This window comes from Hemitrygon akajei, chromosome 3, assembly GCF_048418815.1.
Source record: "Hemitrygon akajei chromosome 3, sHemAka1.3, whole genome shotgun sequence".
Classification (NCBI taxonomy): Eukaryota; Metazoa; Chordata; class Chondrichthyes; order Myliobatiformes; family Dasyatidae; genus Hemitrygon; species Hemitrygon akajei.
This window is the reverse complement of record NC_133126.1, coordinates 40,588,197-40,603,556: the sequence shown is the minus strand read 5'-3', so window position 1 is coordinate 40,603,556 and position 15,360 is coordinate 40,588,197.

Below are 15,360 nucleotides of genomic sequence, written 5' to 3'. Positions count from 1 at the left end.
TAAACTTTTGATTAAGTCGGTGGTATGAAAATAACAGTGAATCTTCGAACAAGATCTGTGTGTGTGTGTGCGTGTTGCTCTGGATTCCCAGCATCTGCAGATTTACTCATCATTGATTTGCTTGATGGTGCCACAGGGTACAGCAATTTATGTCAATATATATATCAATTTGTATCCTCAATTAGGTACTGATTTTATTCTTTGCAGGTTACCTATTTACCTAAGGCTTATCACACAAAATGCTATAAAATAAAACTGAGATGAAAGACCAGTCGTGGTCTTGATATAAGTGGAGCAGGCTTAAAGAGCCGAATGGCCTACTTCTGATCCTATTTCTTACACACTGGACAAACTGGCTACTAATATAACTAGGTTATTGTAATAGATATTATCTTTTTTTTATATTCTTCCAAAGGTTAATTGACAAAGCTATAAAATATTTTTGGTGCACCTACTGTACTTCAGGACCTTCATCAAATATTCGCAGATAAATGAATTTGGCATTTCTGCCACATTAACCTGATTTGTACCAGTGGGCCTTCTTACTGACCTTATTCTCATCTTATAGGTTCTCCAGCTGTGCATTGAACTCGTAGGCCCTGAACTGTAAATTAGGGCCTCAGGTCCTGACGAGAACTTACGGTAACATTTCCCTAAACCTAGGCCCTTCTCAACCCATCAATCACAATGACTAAGAATCTGGAACTTCAAAAATTATCCTATAGCAGACAAGACAAGCAAAAAGGGATTTTTAGGAATAGTGCATGGAAAAAGAGGAGACCGGACTGTTCATGTTACCCATTATGCACTCGGGGACTTCAATACAAATATGTAAGTAATAAACTTGAGGGTTCTGCTTGAAAGAAAATATGTGTAAGAGTTGCTTATCACTGCTTTTCCCAAGAAAACCCAGATCATTGCAAGGTATGTGTTCCATTTCAGATGGTTATCAAGAATATACCCACATCTGCCTTAAAAATAAAAGTGAAATACTCTGCTTCTGTCACTTTTTTGAGGACAAAAGTTCTGACAATTCATGTGGGAGTTTTGACAAGTGATTTGTTATCTGCCCCACTGTCAGTCAACAGTAGGGTAAAGTGATTTGTGCTCTTGGCTTCCCAGTGAGTTTCCTTCTCACCTCTCCGGCCTCTTCCTGAGCAAGCACAGGCAAACGGAGATGGCATAACTGTTCATCATCCAGTGATTCCCTCTAATTCTACATTACTCATGAGGAGCAGTGTGACTGCAGGGACCATTACTGAATTATGTCCTTCATTTTGTCTAATCTTTGCCTTGTGCTGGTGAGTGAAATTATGGCACAGGATGCAGGCTACTGATATGGTTTGCATAAATATATAGTGCTTAATGAGCTATATGACTGGCATTCAAATGTTGTTAATTACTCTGCTATATGTGCCACCTATAAATCTGCCTAATTATCTGTGGGTCGTTACACTATCTGTTTCCATAGTTCAGTAATGCTGTGAGCTGCCTCAGTAGATGGACAGGCGCAGACCCCCTTTTATCAGCTCATTATCCCCTAAAATTCTGATCAGGCAATGCATAAAGCATCTTATTGTTTATTTTCCCCCAGTTAGCAGCCTGCCCGATTCAGCAAATCTTCCTGGCAAACTTTATATATTATATGGCATACAGGGCCTAACTAAGTAGTTGTGAATATCAAAAGCAAATTTAAAAATCGTTCACAATACCCTTGTCCGTAAATAGCAAATTCTATAGATTATACCAATATTAAACAGTGCGTACTTATGGTTACCTATATATACACCACACAGCATAGTAGTGCGGAGGCTAGTGTAATTCTTTACAGCGACCGCAGTCAGAAGGTGTGGTTCAATTCATGCCGCTGATGGTAAGGAGTTTTTTTTACGTTCTCCCTGTGACGTGTGGGTTTAATCTGAATGCTCCAGTTCCCTCCTGCATTCCAAAAGGTGTACAGGCAAGGATTGGTAAATTGTATGCATGCATGGAAGCACCTGTGGACTGCTCCCAGCTCACCCTCAGATTATGCTGGTTGTTGATAACAAATGACTCATTCCACTCTATGTTTCGATGTATGCGTGACAAATAAAGCAAGATTTTTAATCCTCTACTGTGTTCCTATATTACCAACTCAGAGCAGAATTCCATATTGCTTAACATTTCGTGCTAAGTCCATGGAGGTGTGTTGAGCCTTGATACAAATTCTCAAGAAATGCTGACAAGCCTCTGAACTGAGCAACACTGTCAACAGTGAGTGTTTTGACTGTTATCCCAGAGTCAAATGATCTTGCTGGGTAAAGTCATCCCTCTGAGCACTTAAGTAATGTTGTTGCTCAAGACCTAGCTTCCACATGTACAACACATAACTTCCTAAGGAATTCACATTGCTGGGTCCTGAGTCCATTGACATTGCTTGCACATAATTCAGTCGGTAAAAGTTTGAATTGTGTTGTGGCTTTCCTTTTAAAGATAACAGCTGGATTGGACAGGTGTTCATCATTTTCTCCCACCCTTTACTTATACACTGATATCTAATTTAGCCAGTTACTGAGAAACCTTAGACCAATATTTTAATCATATTGGACTTCATTCATATATAGAAACATAGAAAACCTACAGTACAATACAGGCCCTTCGGCCCACAAAGCTGTGCCAAACATATCCTTACCTTAGAAATTATCTAGGGTTACCCATAGCCCTCTATTTTTCTGAGCTCTATCTACCTGTCCAGGAGTCTCTTATATCTGCCTACACCACTGTTACCGGTAGCCCATTCTACGCGCTCACCACTCTCCGTGTAAAAAACTCACCCCTGACATCTCCTCTGTACCTACTCCCCAGCACCTTAAACCTGTGCCCTCTCGTGCTAGCCATTTCAGCCCTGGGAAAAAGCCTCTGACTATCCACACGATCAATGCCTCTCATCCTCAAATCTTGTAGCCAAGGGCTTTACACAGTAATAGAATGACTTTATTCATGAATAGAGTGCCATATGGCTTCTCTTTGGATCTCATTAGAAAAACAAGCGGTCATTGGACAAATTATCTTTCAATGACCAGTTTACATGTTTTTACGGTTTACTTGTTTTTAAAACTCGTTATAGTCTGGAACCAGAGTATACCACAGAAGTGCTTTCATTCTATAATCGTGCTCGAGCTCTCAGGTCTTCTTCTGCCTCCTCTTAAATTTAAACAATCTCCTTCAAAAGATAACTGGCAAGTTAGCTTTTTTTGAACTATGCTCCTAAAGCGTGGAACTCAATACCAAAACGACAAAGGATGCAGACTCAGTTGACACTTTTAACTGCCAGCTCAAAACCTATTTATTTAACCTTGTTTTTAACTAACATCTTTTTGTCTTTTATTTTCATGTTTGCACATTGCTACACTTTGTAAAGCACTTTGAACTATATCGTCTGTATGAAAAATGCTCTGTAAGTAAGTTCTACTGCTTCTTCTTATTATAAGATGTAGTGATTTAAAATGGCTTTGAGGTTCAGAAAAATTGGACTCCCTGAGAAACTGCATCATGTAAAATTGTCCCTGCAGGTATATTTTCTTATCCACTACTTCTCAAGGTAACTGTCATGTCAGCTATCTCTTCCTAGAGTCAAGTTTTAGCTGAAATATAAATTATATATATATATATTTTGTATCAGTGTGCAATTGCCGAACTGAAATCTCTGTGGATGGCATTAGATACTGACAAATTTACATTTTTGATTTTTCTTAACACCTGGCATTTCAGAATCAGAATCAGGTTTATTATCACCGGCATGTGTCATGAAATTTGTTAACTTAGCAGCAGCAGTTCAATGTAATAGAAAGGAAAAATAAATAAGTAGATCAATTTCAGTAAGTGTATATATATATAGAATAGATTAAAAATAGTGCAAAAGCAGAAATAATATCCATTAAAAAAATTAGATAGTGTTCATGGCAAAAGCTATTCCTGAATCGCTCAGTGTGCCTTCAGGCTTCTGTACCTCCTTCTTGACAGTAGCAATGAGAAAAGGGCACAGCCTGAGTGATGGGGATCCTTAATAATGGATGTTGCCTTCCTGAGGCGCCACTTCTTGAAGGTGTCTTGGGTACTATGAAGGCTAATACCCAAGATGGAGCTGACTAATTTTACAATTTCCTGTAGTTTCTTTTGGTCCTGTGCATTAACCATCCACAACCCCCGTTCCTGACAGTGACGTAGCCTGTCAGAATGCTTTCCATGGTACATCTATAGAAATTCTGGAATGTTTTAGTGGACAAACAAAATCTCTTCAAACTCCTAATGAAATATAGCTGTTGTCTTGCCTTTTTTTATAGCTGCATCAATATGTTGGGACCGGATTAGATCCTCGGAGATCTTGACACCCAGGAACCTGAAATAGCTCACTCTCTCCACTTCTGATCCCCCTATGAGGATTGGTTCATCTTCCCTTATCTTACCCTTCCTGAAGTCCACAATCAACTCTTTTGTTTTACTGACACTGAGTGCAAGGTGTTGCTGTGACACCACTCAACTAATTGGTATATCTCGTTCCTGTATGCCCTCTCATTTCCACCTGAGATTCTACCAACAATGGTTGTGTCATCAGCAAATTTATAGATGGCATTTGAGCTATGCCTAGCCACACAGTCATGAGTATACAGAGAGTAGAGCAGTGGGCTAAGCACACACCCCTGAGGTGCGCCAGTGTTGATCGTCAGTGAGGAGGAGATATTATCACCAAACCACACAGATTGTGGTCTTCCAGTTAGGAAGTTAAGGATCCTATTGCAGAGGGAGGTAGAGAGGTCCAGGTTCTCTAACTTGTCAATCGGGGTTGTGGGAATGATCATGTTAAAAACTGAGCTATAGTCAATGAACAGTATCCTGACACAGGTGATCTAAGGCCATGTGAAGACCCACTGAGATTGTGCCTGTCATGGACCTATTGTGGTGATAGGCAAATTGTAGTGGGTCCAGTTCCTTGCTGAGGTAGGAGTTCATTCTAGCCATGACCAACCTCTCCAAGCATTTTATCACCATAGATGTGAGTGCTACAGGGCAATAGTCATTAAGGCAGCACATATTTCTCTTCTTGGGCACTGGTATAACTGATACCGTTTTGAAGCAGGTGAGAACTTCCGACTGTATCAGTGAGAGGTTGAAATTGTCTTTGAATACTCTCGCCAGTTGGTTGGCACATGTTTTCAGAGCCTTACCAAGTACTCTACCAGGGCCTGCCACCTTGCAAGGGTTCACTCTCCTTAAAGACAACCTAACATCAGCCTTCAAGACAGGGTCACCAGTGCAGCAGGGATTTTCACAGCTGTAATTATATTCTCCCTTTCAAAGCGGGCATAGTGAAACATCACTGCCATTCATGCTATTGGGTTTCACTTTGTAAACCCTGCCAGAGTTGTTGCCCTCAACCTCACTTGGAACTGTCTTTTCACTCTTGAAATAGCCTTTCGCAAGTCATACCTGGTTTTCTTGTACAGACCTGGGTCACCCGACTTAAGTGCCACAGATCTAGCCTTAGCAAACGATGTACCTTTTGGTTCATCCATGGCTCTTGGTTTGGGAATGTACATCAATTTTTCGTAGGCACACACTTGTCCACATGTTTTAATAAAGTCGATAACAACTGCAGCATACTCATCCAGATTGGAAGATGAAACCCTAAATACAGTCCAGTCCATCGATTCAAAGCAGTCCTGTAGGCGCTCCTGTGCTTCCCTTGTCCAAACCTTCTTGGTCCTCACTGCTGGTGCTGCAGTCTTCAGTCTCTGCCTATACTCAGGGAGTAGAGGTACAGCCAGGTGATCAGACTTTCTGAAGTGACGGTTTGGAATAGTACGGTGGGCATTCTTGGTGGTGGTGTAACAATGGTCCAGTGTGTTGTTTTTGAGAATGCTGATGACAGAACAGTAGACATTTCTTAGCAGTGTCAAACTTTGACCGAACTGAAACCCCTTTCAAGCTACCTCATCACTGCTCCTTTGTGTTAATAAGAAAACCAAGTGCATATTAAATTGTGATCAGTTTAGTACTGTGTGTCCATGCCTCGAGAATGATAGACAGAAGCAACTTCGAAGCATCAATATGCAGTCTAATCTAGATCCCAAGTGAAAAGAAGTGTGATTATCACTTTAGAATCATACAGTCATACTTCACTGTTCCACCCAACAAGTCTGGAGCTGACCGTCAACAACCTTTAAACACAAAATCTATATTAATCCCATTTTTTGCAGTACTCAATTTATCTTCCTACCTACTTTCAATGGAATTATTCTTCTAACCTTTTACCATGGGAGTGGCTGACCACCAGACACATATGACCTCAAGCATTGTTTGGCAGTTCAGAATGTCCATTTCTCACCTCTGTAACCTAGAGCTACCAGCCAATATCAGCAACAAAAAAATTGCTAATGGCTTAGGTCAGGTGGAAGAATATAAATATTCTTTGTGCTGCTTGTCCACAGACCTTCCTATAAAATAAAACAGTAATTTAGAGAGTCATTTTAGAAGATAAATAGATTATTCTTTTATGAGGCAATATCATGTTACTTAATATTGTGGTCTGAAGGCTATAATCAGCTCAGGAGATGCTGTAAAGACACTTTGAAGGCTTGTTGTATGAGTACAAAACAAGCAGTGATAATGAAAGACTTTTATGCAAATCATTTCTCATTATTTTGTTCCATTTAATTCATTTTCAAGCTAACATTAATGAATCTAATACCTTTTTCGTCAACTGGGAAAGCCTTGGCAACTCTAGATTGTGAGTCAGATTAATAAAAAGCTCACCAGCAATTTTTTCCCATCTATGCGAATACTTACATTTTGTTAAGCTTCATTGGAATAATACTTGCAGAGTGCTCGAGGGCAATGTTTTACTAGCAAGATCCCTCCAAATATTTGTTAAAATAGATTGTTGCTGGAATATGCCTTCCACGACATTCAATTTTAAAAGCACACAACAGAATTTGTCCCTGTACAGGTGTTGACACAATGTGGCATACCTTAATTGAATTTATTTGTGAAAGTTTTCAATGAATCGAGCTATTCCTAATCAATTTTCCAAGTTGTATTACACCTTGATAGGAAAAATAAGTGCATGTTTTAAATAAATAAGTATACATGCAGGGTAAAATTTGATTTTCAACATATTCATTTAATTTCAGCATGAAAGTAAGTGATACTGCTTCACTTTCAAATTTATAAATAGAATGTCACGAAATGGAAAATAAGAATGCTTCTTCTGATCCTAGAAGAAATGTAACTTAGGACCTTCAAATCCTCAGTTTTTATATATATTAGTGGAATTTGCAGCTTACCATTATACAAGCAATTTAATTTTAAATTACTTGCTGTGGAGCTGTTGTAATGGAAAAACTATGAGCTTCATCCTAGTGTCAGCATTTCACATAGCAAAGGTCACATATACAATTTTACACCTAACCTCACTGGTCACAAAGAAAAAGGGTGTGTAACAGCTTTTTGATTCTATGAAAATGAACATCATGCCCAAAATGATGACAATGAAAAAAAAAGAAAAGCTGTAATGAAACAAATTGCCAATATATCATTGTAATAATAGCAATTTATTCACAAAAGCAGCAATGTGATATTGCACATGTACTGTAAGACTGGCACAAAATACTTGGTGGACGTACCCCTAGCTCAAATGTTGTGCTGAGGTAATTACATCGACATCCCATGGTTACTCATGGAACACTTTATAGTGATTGTTCAGTGAAGAATTGAGGAAACTGAACAATTGTTAAGGGGAAATAAATAGTTTGCAGGAATAAGTCACTTGGTTGAACAATACATCATCACGGGTTTACTGTGTCAAGCAACCATGATACCAAACCTGATAGAACCAACACCATTGTGAAGGCTTCACAGATCTACACTTCAGTGATGATCTCCTTGTAACTGTTTATTAGTAGACTTACTTCCTGCCTGTTACACACTTGCATTTGGGGCAGTAATGGAGGTCCTTCATCTCTGTCTATCCTTGGCCATCTTCTCTATTGTGCCCCCAGCTGTGGGCCAGGGTCCTCATTTCTGCCTCTGCAGTATATCGCCAAGTTATCTCTGGTCTCCCTTGTTTCCTCCGCCACTCAGAGGTGCAATGAAGTGCTGTTTTGAATGATGGAGTTGGCCCCACTTCTCATCACATGCCCAATTCATCTCCAAAAATTCCTCATGATGGTTGTGGCCATGTTCTATTGATGACACTGAAGGAGTAGGGTTAGGGCTGGAGATCTTTCTTAGCCAGAAAGTACAGGTGATCTCCTTGAGGCTTGTGTTGTGGAATGATGACAGCTTGGCAAGGTCGCTCTCTATGATGCACCAGCACTCTAACCTGTACAAGAGTGTGGACAGAGCACAGCTTCACCTGGGTGTGGATGTTGTCCTTGGTCGATCCCCATATCTTGCTCATTGATTTGAAGATATTTCTAACCTTGCTGAGTCTATAATGGATGCTGCCCTTAGCCCCACCATTCTACTGAACGATGCTGCCCAGGTAGATGAACCTGCCAGTGCTGGGTAAATCGGCGCCATATGCCTTGACAGGAGGAAGAGACTCCACGTTGAGGATCATGGTCTGACTCTGCCCACCAAAGGTACGCGGGCACTGAGTTTTCTTTTGCGTGTGGTGATGCGGATGTGAAAGTAACGCAAGGCCATCTGCCAGTTCAAGATCTTCCAAAGTAGAGAACAGTCCACCTATTGTCCCTCTGTTTATGTTTATTAGTGTAGCAGAATCACATCATAGAAAATTTTGTATGAATCACATCATACAAAATTGAAAATAGAAGGATGGCAATAAAGAAAGCTAACATTCCAAGACTTGATTGTATTTTTCTACCATCAAACAGTGAGAGCAGGGTGTAGAATGTAGTTCCATGGCAATATCTTCAGGAAATTTGCAACTCAGTTAGGCTTATAAGATCTACCTAGATAGTGAGGCACTAATGGTAAGGTGTGAGGATTTAGGCTAACACTAAGGATAATCATCCACCCATCTCATGCTGAATCATGGAAGTACTTGCCAGAACTATACAGTAACACCACACTCGACAACAGGAGGTCCACCAGCTATAATCATTTTTCACAACCAAGTGCATATTTTCCATAGATAACCCATCTATAAAGCATGACAAAACCAAGTGTAACACCCTGGTTAAGATTTTCACTGCTGTGCTGTAGGTATTTCATCTTAGCAGTTCTGTAGGAGCAGTCTGTTCTGCTTTCATCTTGTTTGGGTTTGAGCTAAGATAAGAGGCTTGTTATTCGACGTTCAAGATGAGCACCAACTTCAGTACACATTTGACTGTTTAAGAATAGTGGGCCCTTTTCGTTTTTTCTTTCTTTCATTTAATAACTGTTTAAATTAACATTCTTAAATATACTTTATAAATTGTATGCAGTGTACGACCTGCTATTTCTTGCCGGGGGCAGTGAATCACACAGCATTCACACATCCCAACCTCACGGATGTGGCGGGACCGAAGTTGTATACATCCCAGACATATGAAGCTGGAGAAAGGTGGGTTTATCACCGTGGAATCCTGTGGCTGTTAGTAAGGGACTAATGAGCCGGGTTTCCTGGGATGTCTGAGAAGAAGGGGGGAGGTCCACAAGTTAAATACCATGAAGATACGTATAATTAGATCAATGCTACGGTAAAAAGAATGGTAAGCAGATTGAGTACTCCACATGTGATGCAGACATTTGAAGTGACTGCCTTGAAGAATATATGATCATAGCCTCACATCCTAAAGTAGCATCACATGAAATGTAAAGGACTGACGAACAACATCACTTTTTACAAAACGACAAAACCATGCTCATTTACTGACACCATCACTGTGAGTACATTTGAAAAATGGATAAACCCAAAATCAGAGAAAAGCTAAGGAACTGTAGTTGACGCAACAGTTTATACCCTAACATCTAGAAATTATTAGTTTAAAGCTCAAAGTTCAAAGTAAATTTCTTATCAAAGTAAATATATGTCATTATATACTTCCCTGAAATTCATTTTCTTGCGAGCATTCACTGAAAATAGAAAGAAGCACAGTAGAGTCAATGAAAAACTACATACGATAGAGGTGAAAAAACAACCTAAAGACAGCAAAATATGCAAATACAAAAAGAAAATAAAAATAATAATAATAAATATATAGGCAATTAATATCAAGAACACAAGTGCAGAGTAAGTCCATAGGTTGTGGAATCATATTCAGCATTGCATGAGTAAAGTTACCCCTAGTGGTTCAGGAGACTGATGGTTGAGGGGTAATAACTGTTCCTGAGCCTGATGGTGTGAGACTTGAGGCTCCTGTACTTTCTTCCTGATCACAGCAGAAAGAAGAGAGCATGTCTTGGATGGTGAATGTCCTTAATGATGGATGCTGCTTTCCTGTAACTGTGCTGCTTGGAAATATACACAGTGGTGGGGAGGGCTTTACCTGGGCCGTATCCATTATTTTTTGTAGGTTTTTTCCCATTCAAAGAGATTGGTGTTCCCATATCAAGCTGCGATGCAAACAGTCATTATGTTCTCCACTGTGCATTGACAGAAGTTTGGTAAAGTTTTAGATGACATGCCAAATCTGTGTAAACTTCAAAGAAAATAGAACTCTGCTGTGATTATATGCACAGCGGAGCGTTGCATGCTGGACCCAGGACGATCCTCTGAAATGATAATGCCAAGGAATTTGAAGTTGCTGACCTCTTCCATCTCCAATCCCCTGATTCCTGGTTTCCTCCACCTGTAGTCAATAATCAGCTCATTGGTTTTGCTGACATTGAATGAGAGTTTGTTGTTGTAGCACCATTCAGCTAGATTCTCAGTCACACTCCTATATGCTGATTTATCACCACTTTTGATTTGGCCAACCACAAGGGTGTCATCAGCAAACTTAAATATGGCATTGGGGCTGTACTTACCTCACAGACATAAATATAAAGCGAGTAGAGCAGGAGGCTAAGTAGACAGTGTTTTGGTGCATTGTGGAGGAGATATTGTTGCCAATCCAAATTGACTGGGGTTGACAAATGGGGAAATTGGGAATCCAGCTGCACAAAGAAGCATTGAGGCCTAGATCTTGGAGCTTATTGATTAATTTTGAGGGGTTAATATTTTGAATTCAGAGCTGTAGTCAATGAAATGCATCTTCACAGGCATCTGATGTTTTCCTTTTGTGACAGTAGGCAAATTGGAGTGGATCCAAGTCACTCCTCAGGCAGGAGCCGATAAGCCTCTCAAAGTACTTCATCACAGTAGATGTAAGTGCTACTGGACAAAAGTCATTGAGGTGGGCTACCACATCCTTCTTAGGCACCGGTATAATTGAGGCCTGCTTGAATCAGCTGGGTACATCAGACAGCCAAAGCAAGAGGGTAAAAATATCAGTGAGTACCCCAGTCAGCTGATCAGCACTCAGCCTGATGTCCCATCTGGACCAGATGCTTTCCCTGGGTTCAGCCCCTGAAGGATGCTCTCAGAAACTGAAATCACAGGTGGGAATTCATGAAGGTGCCTCCATATTTTGATGGTCAAAGCAAGCATAAAAGGCATTCAGCTCTACTAGGAGCAAAACCTTTTCCACCTATGTCACTTGGTTTCACTTTGCAGGAGGTGATAGTATTCAAGCCCTGCCACAGCTGTCAAGCACCCTTTGGTGATTCAAGTGAGACAGCTTTTCAGAGGTTGTACCTGGACCTCTTGTTTTTTTTTATGTGGTTGCCATACCTGAACACCGCCGCGGTTGTGGATCTCATAGTCCATCCAGGGCTCCTGGTTGGGGAAGATTTTGTGCAGACACACTTGTCTACGACTGTCTTTATAAAGTCCATGTTTTAGTATTAGGTCTTACTCATGGCAAGAGAAGAACCTTCCGTCATATCCAAACAACTTTGCAACAGAGTGATAGAGAGAGGAGAAAAATCAAAATCAGGTTTATCATCATTGACATATGTCATGAAAATTGTTTTGTGGTAGCAGTACAGAACAGTACATAAAATACTATTATTTTTACAATTAGAAATATATAAAAATAAAAAAAAGAGTAAAATAGTGAGTTCATGGGTTCATGGACCATTCAGAAATAGGATGGTGGAGTGGAAGAAACTATTTCTAAAATGTTCAGTGTGTGTCTTCAAGCTGCTGTACCTCCTCCCTGATGGTAGTAAGCCCTCAGCGGTGGGGAGCCTGGTGCAAATGATGAAGCTGGCTGAGCCTACAATACTCTGCCGCTTTTTTATAAGGTCCTGTGCATTGGAGACACCACACCAGGCGGTTATGCAACTAGAGCGTAGAAGGATGAGAGGGGACTTGATAGAGGTCTACAAGATTATGAGAGGCATAGATAGGGTGGATAGTCAGTACCTGTTTCCCAGGGCACCAATAGCAAACACCAGAGGGCACATGTACAAAGTTAAAGGAGGGAAGTTTAGAGAAGACATCAGGGGTAAGTTTTTTACACAGAGGGTTGTGGGTGCCTGGAATGACTTGCCAGGGATGGTGGTGGAGGCTAAAACATTAGGGGTATTTAAGAGCCTCTGGACAGGCACATGGATGAAAGAAAAATAGGGGGTTACGGGGTAGTGTGGGTTTAGTATTTTTTTAAAGGAATATATGGGTCGGCACAACATCGAAGGCTGGAGGGCCTGTACTATGCTGTAGTATTCTAGTTCTAGTAACAGTCAGAATGCTGTTCACTGTACATCCATAGTTTTCAGTGAAATCTCATTCTTCATTAACGCATCAATATGTTAGGCCCTAGATAGATTCTCCAAGATGTTGACACCCATTGATTTAAAGCTACTCACCCTTTCTTCTGCTGACCCCTTAATGCATTCTCCTAAGTTCCCCTTCCTGAAGTTCATAATCAGTTCCTTGGTCTTACTGACACTGAGTACAAGGTAGTTGTTGCGACGCATCTCAACCAGCCATTTACTTCACTGTTGTTCACTTCCTCATCACCATCTGAGATTCTGCCAACAACAATTGTGTCATTGGCAAATTTATAGATGGTGTTTGAGCTGTGTATAGCCACGCAGTCGTGAGTGTAGAGAGTAGAGCAGTGGGCTGAGTACACAACCTCAGGGCGTGTCTACACACAGTGAAGGTGTTCCTACTTAAAATGTGTATTGTTCTGAGTAGCCTTGACATTGTCAGTGTGGCAATAAAGCAAGCAATCGTTCTTTACATTGTACTCAATGGTCTCTTAAGATGAAGGAGGACTTACTTCCAAACAATTTCTCTGTGTCCTGAGCTAACCAAGGAGGACCATTTGGAAATCCCAGACTCTACCACAAGTGGGTAGGTGGTGCTTAACAGAGCTACAGCTAGCACACTCCTTCCACTGTTTGTGTTGTGTCTCAGTAATTAATCACAGAAACAAGGCCTAAACACTCACAGTTTGCAGAACATATTGGATTTCTTTGGCACAGCAGGTAAAGAAAAGACAGCAGGAGTGTTAGTCCTGCCTGTTAAGGGAATAAATCTGACTGTTTGCTTTTGCTCTAAATGTTGTGGTCAGGCAGCTCAATCCAAGTGCAAAAATTGGGACATCTGTTCCATTTTCTCCTCAGTTCCAATCTTGTTTGCCACCCACCAGCTTTATACTGAGATTCCCAGTTTCTACTGTCGTGGCTTGAAATCATGAGTTTGCTCTATCTCCATTATCTGTTCTTATCATTTCACAAGCCTGGATCCAGTCCTCCTCAACTTTCTTTTATTACTGAGATAAATGCAACTTCTGTGTATATAGTTATATAAGATCGTTTAAAAAGCCTCTGTCTCCAAGAAGTGTTTTGGTGATGTAAGTAGATGATCAAAGCACATTACTGAATTGCTTATGCTTTATGTCATGGATGACACATGAGTTTTATTCTTTTATGAATTTTCCTTTCCAGACAGAACATTTTTGCCTCTTTTAGTGGTCTGGTGTTCCCTTAGAGGTTTTCTGATGTCCAAATACTCTAATGAAAAATAGCAGAATGCATGAAACAGAAGACAATATTCTGAACCTGACTTATCAAGGATTAAAGCAAGCTGCTTATTTTAACATTTTGAAAAAGAAACATGCACAAGTAGATACTGAAGGCTCAGGGAGTTATAAATTGAATGCAATGGGGTGTAATTACATTGACCAAAATTTCTTAAGTTATTTAGAAATACGGTGTGGACCCCTTCTGCTGCAACGAGCCACACCACCCAGCAAACCACCTCTAGAACCTTAGCCTAGTCACAGAACAATTTTCAATGATCAATTAACATACAGTTTTGGAATGTGGGAGGAAACCAGAGCACCCGAGGAACCCCATGCGCTCGTGGGAAGGACGTACAAACTTCTTACAGACGGCATCATGTTTGAACTCTGAACTTTGGTGCCCTAAACTGTAATAGCTTTGCACTAACCTCTACGGTACCACGGCATCCCAACAGAAGTACTGTTGTGGCACCACGGAACTTCATAATGCGCAGAAGTCCTCTGGAACTTTGCAAAATGCAGCGACTGGTTTTGGAGACTGTGTCCTCATGTGAACCCGTCCTCCATATTTTACATTGTTGAATGTGTTTGGAACATTGTTTCACGGTGAAGTGCACAAACTGAGATAGAGTGGGAAGCACAATGGGATTTGGGATGGTGCCCTGTCGGAAATCCAAGTTAGAGCCTCTATGACAGGTGAGTACATTTGATGCACTTGAGACATTTTCTCAGCACTGAATTTCACAGGCCGGAACTCAGTCTGGCAAGTCCCCACTCTCAGTCCTGCCGGGAATGTCCTGCAAGTGAAGTCCTGTCTCTGTATGAGAGCTTCTTGGAACTCATACACACTCGAATGAGCAACTGGAAAATGGCAATCAGAGCGACACTGCATGTAATTGAACGCTCTACTGTATCGCTGAGATCATCTGTCCGTAAGTGTGCCAGGTACATCTCAGATCCGGAAAGGAAACATTAGAGTTCAAGTTTAAGTGTATTGTCGTGGGCATACGTACCAATGGTGTACAGTAAATGTAATTAGAATTAGCTTTGTGCAGCAGCACTATACATTACAAACACAACAAACATAACATTAACACAAAATTAAATTAAGATAAGTTATATATAATTTATATGATGAAGTAAACATAAGAACATGAATGCAAGTTGAGAGAGAGAGAAAAGAAATAAAGTTTGAGGTAGCACTGGAGTTTTTCAGGTTGGTTCAAGACCCTGATGGCAGTGGGGAAAGATGCTGTACTTGAGCTTTGACATGTGGGTCTTCAAACTCCTGTCCTTTCTGCCTGATGCCAGCGATGAGAAGCAGGCATGGCCCAGAAAGTGAAGGTCCCTGATGATA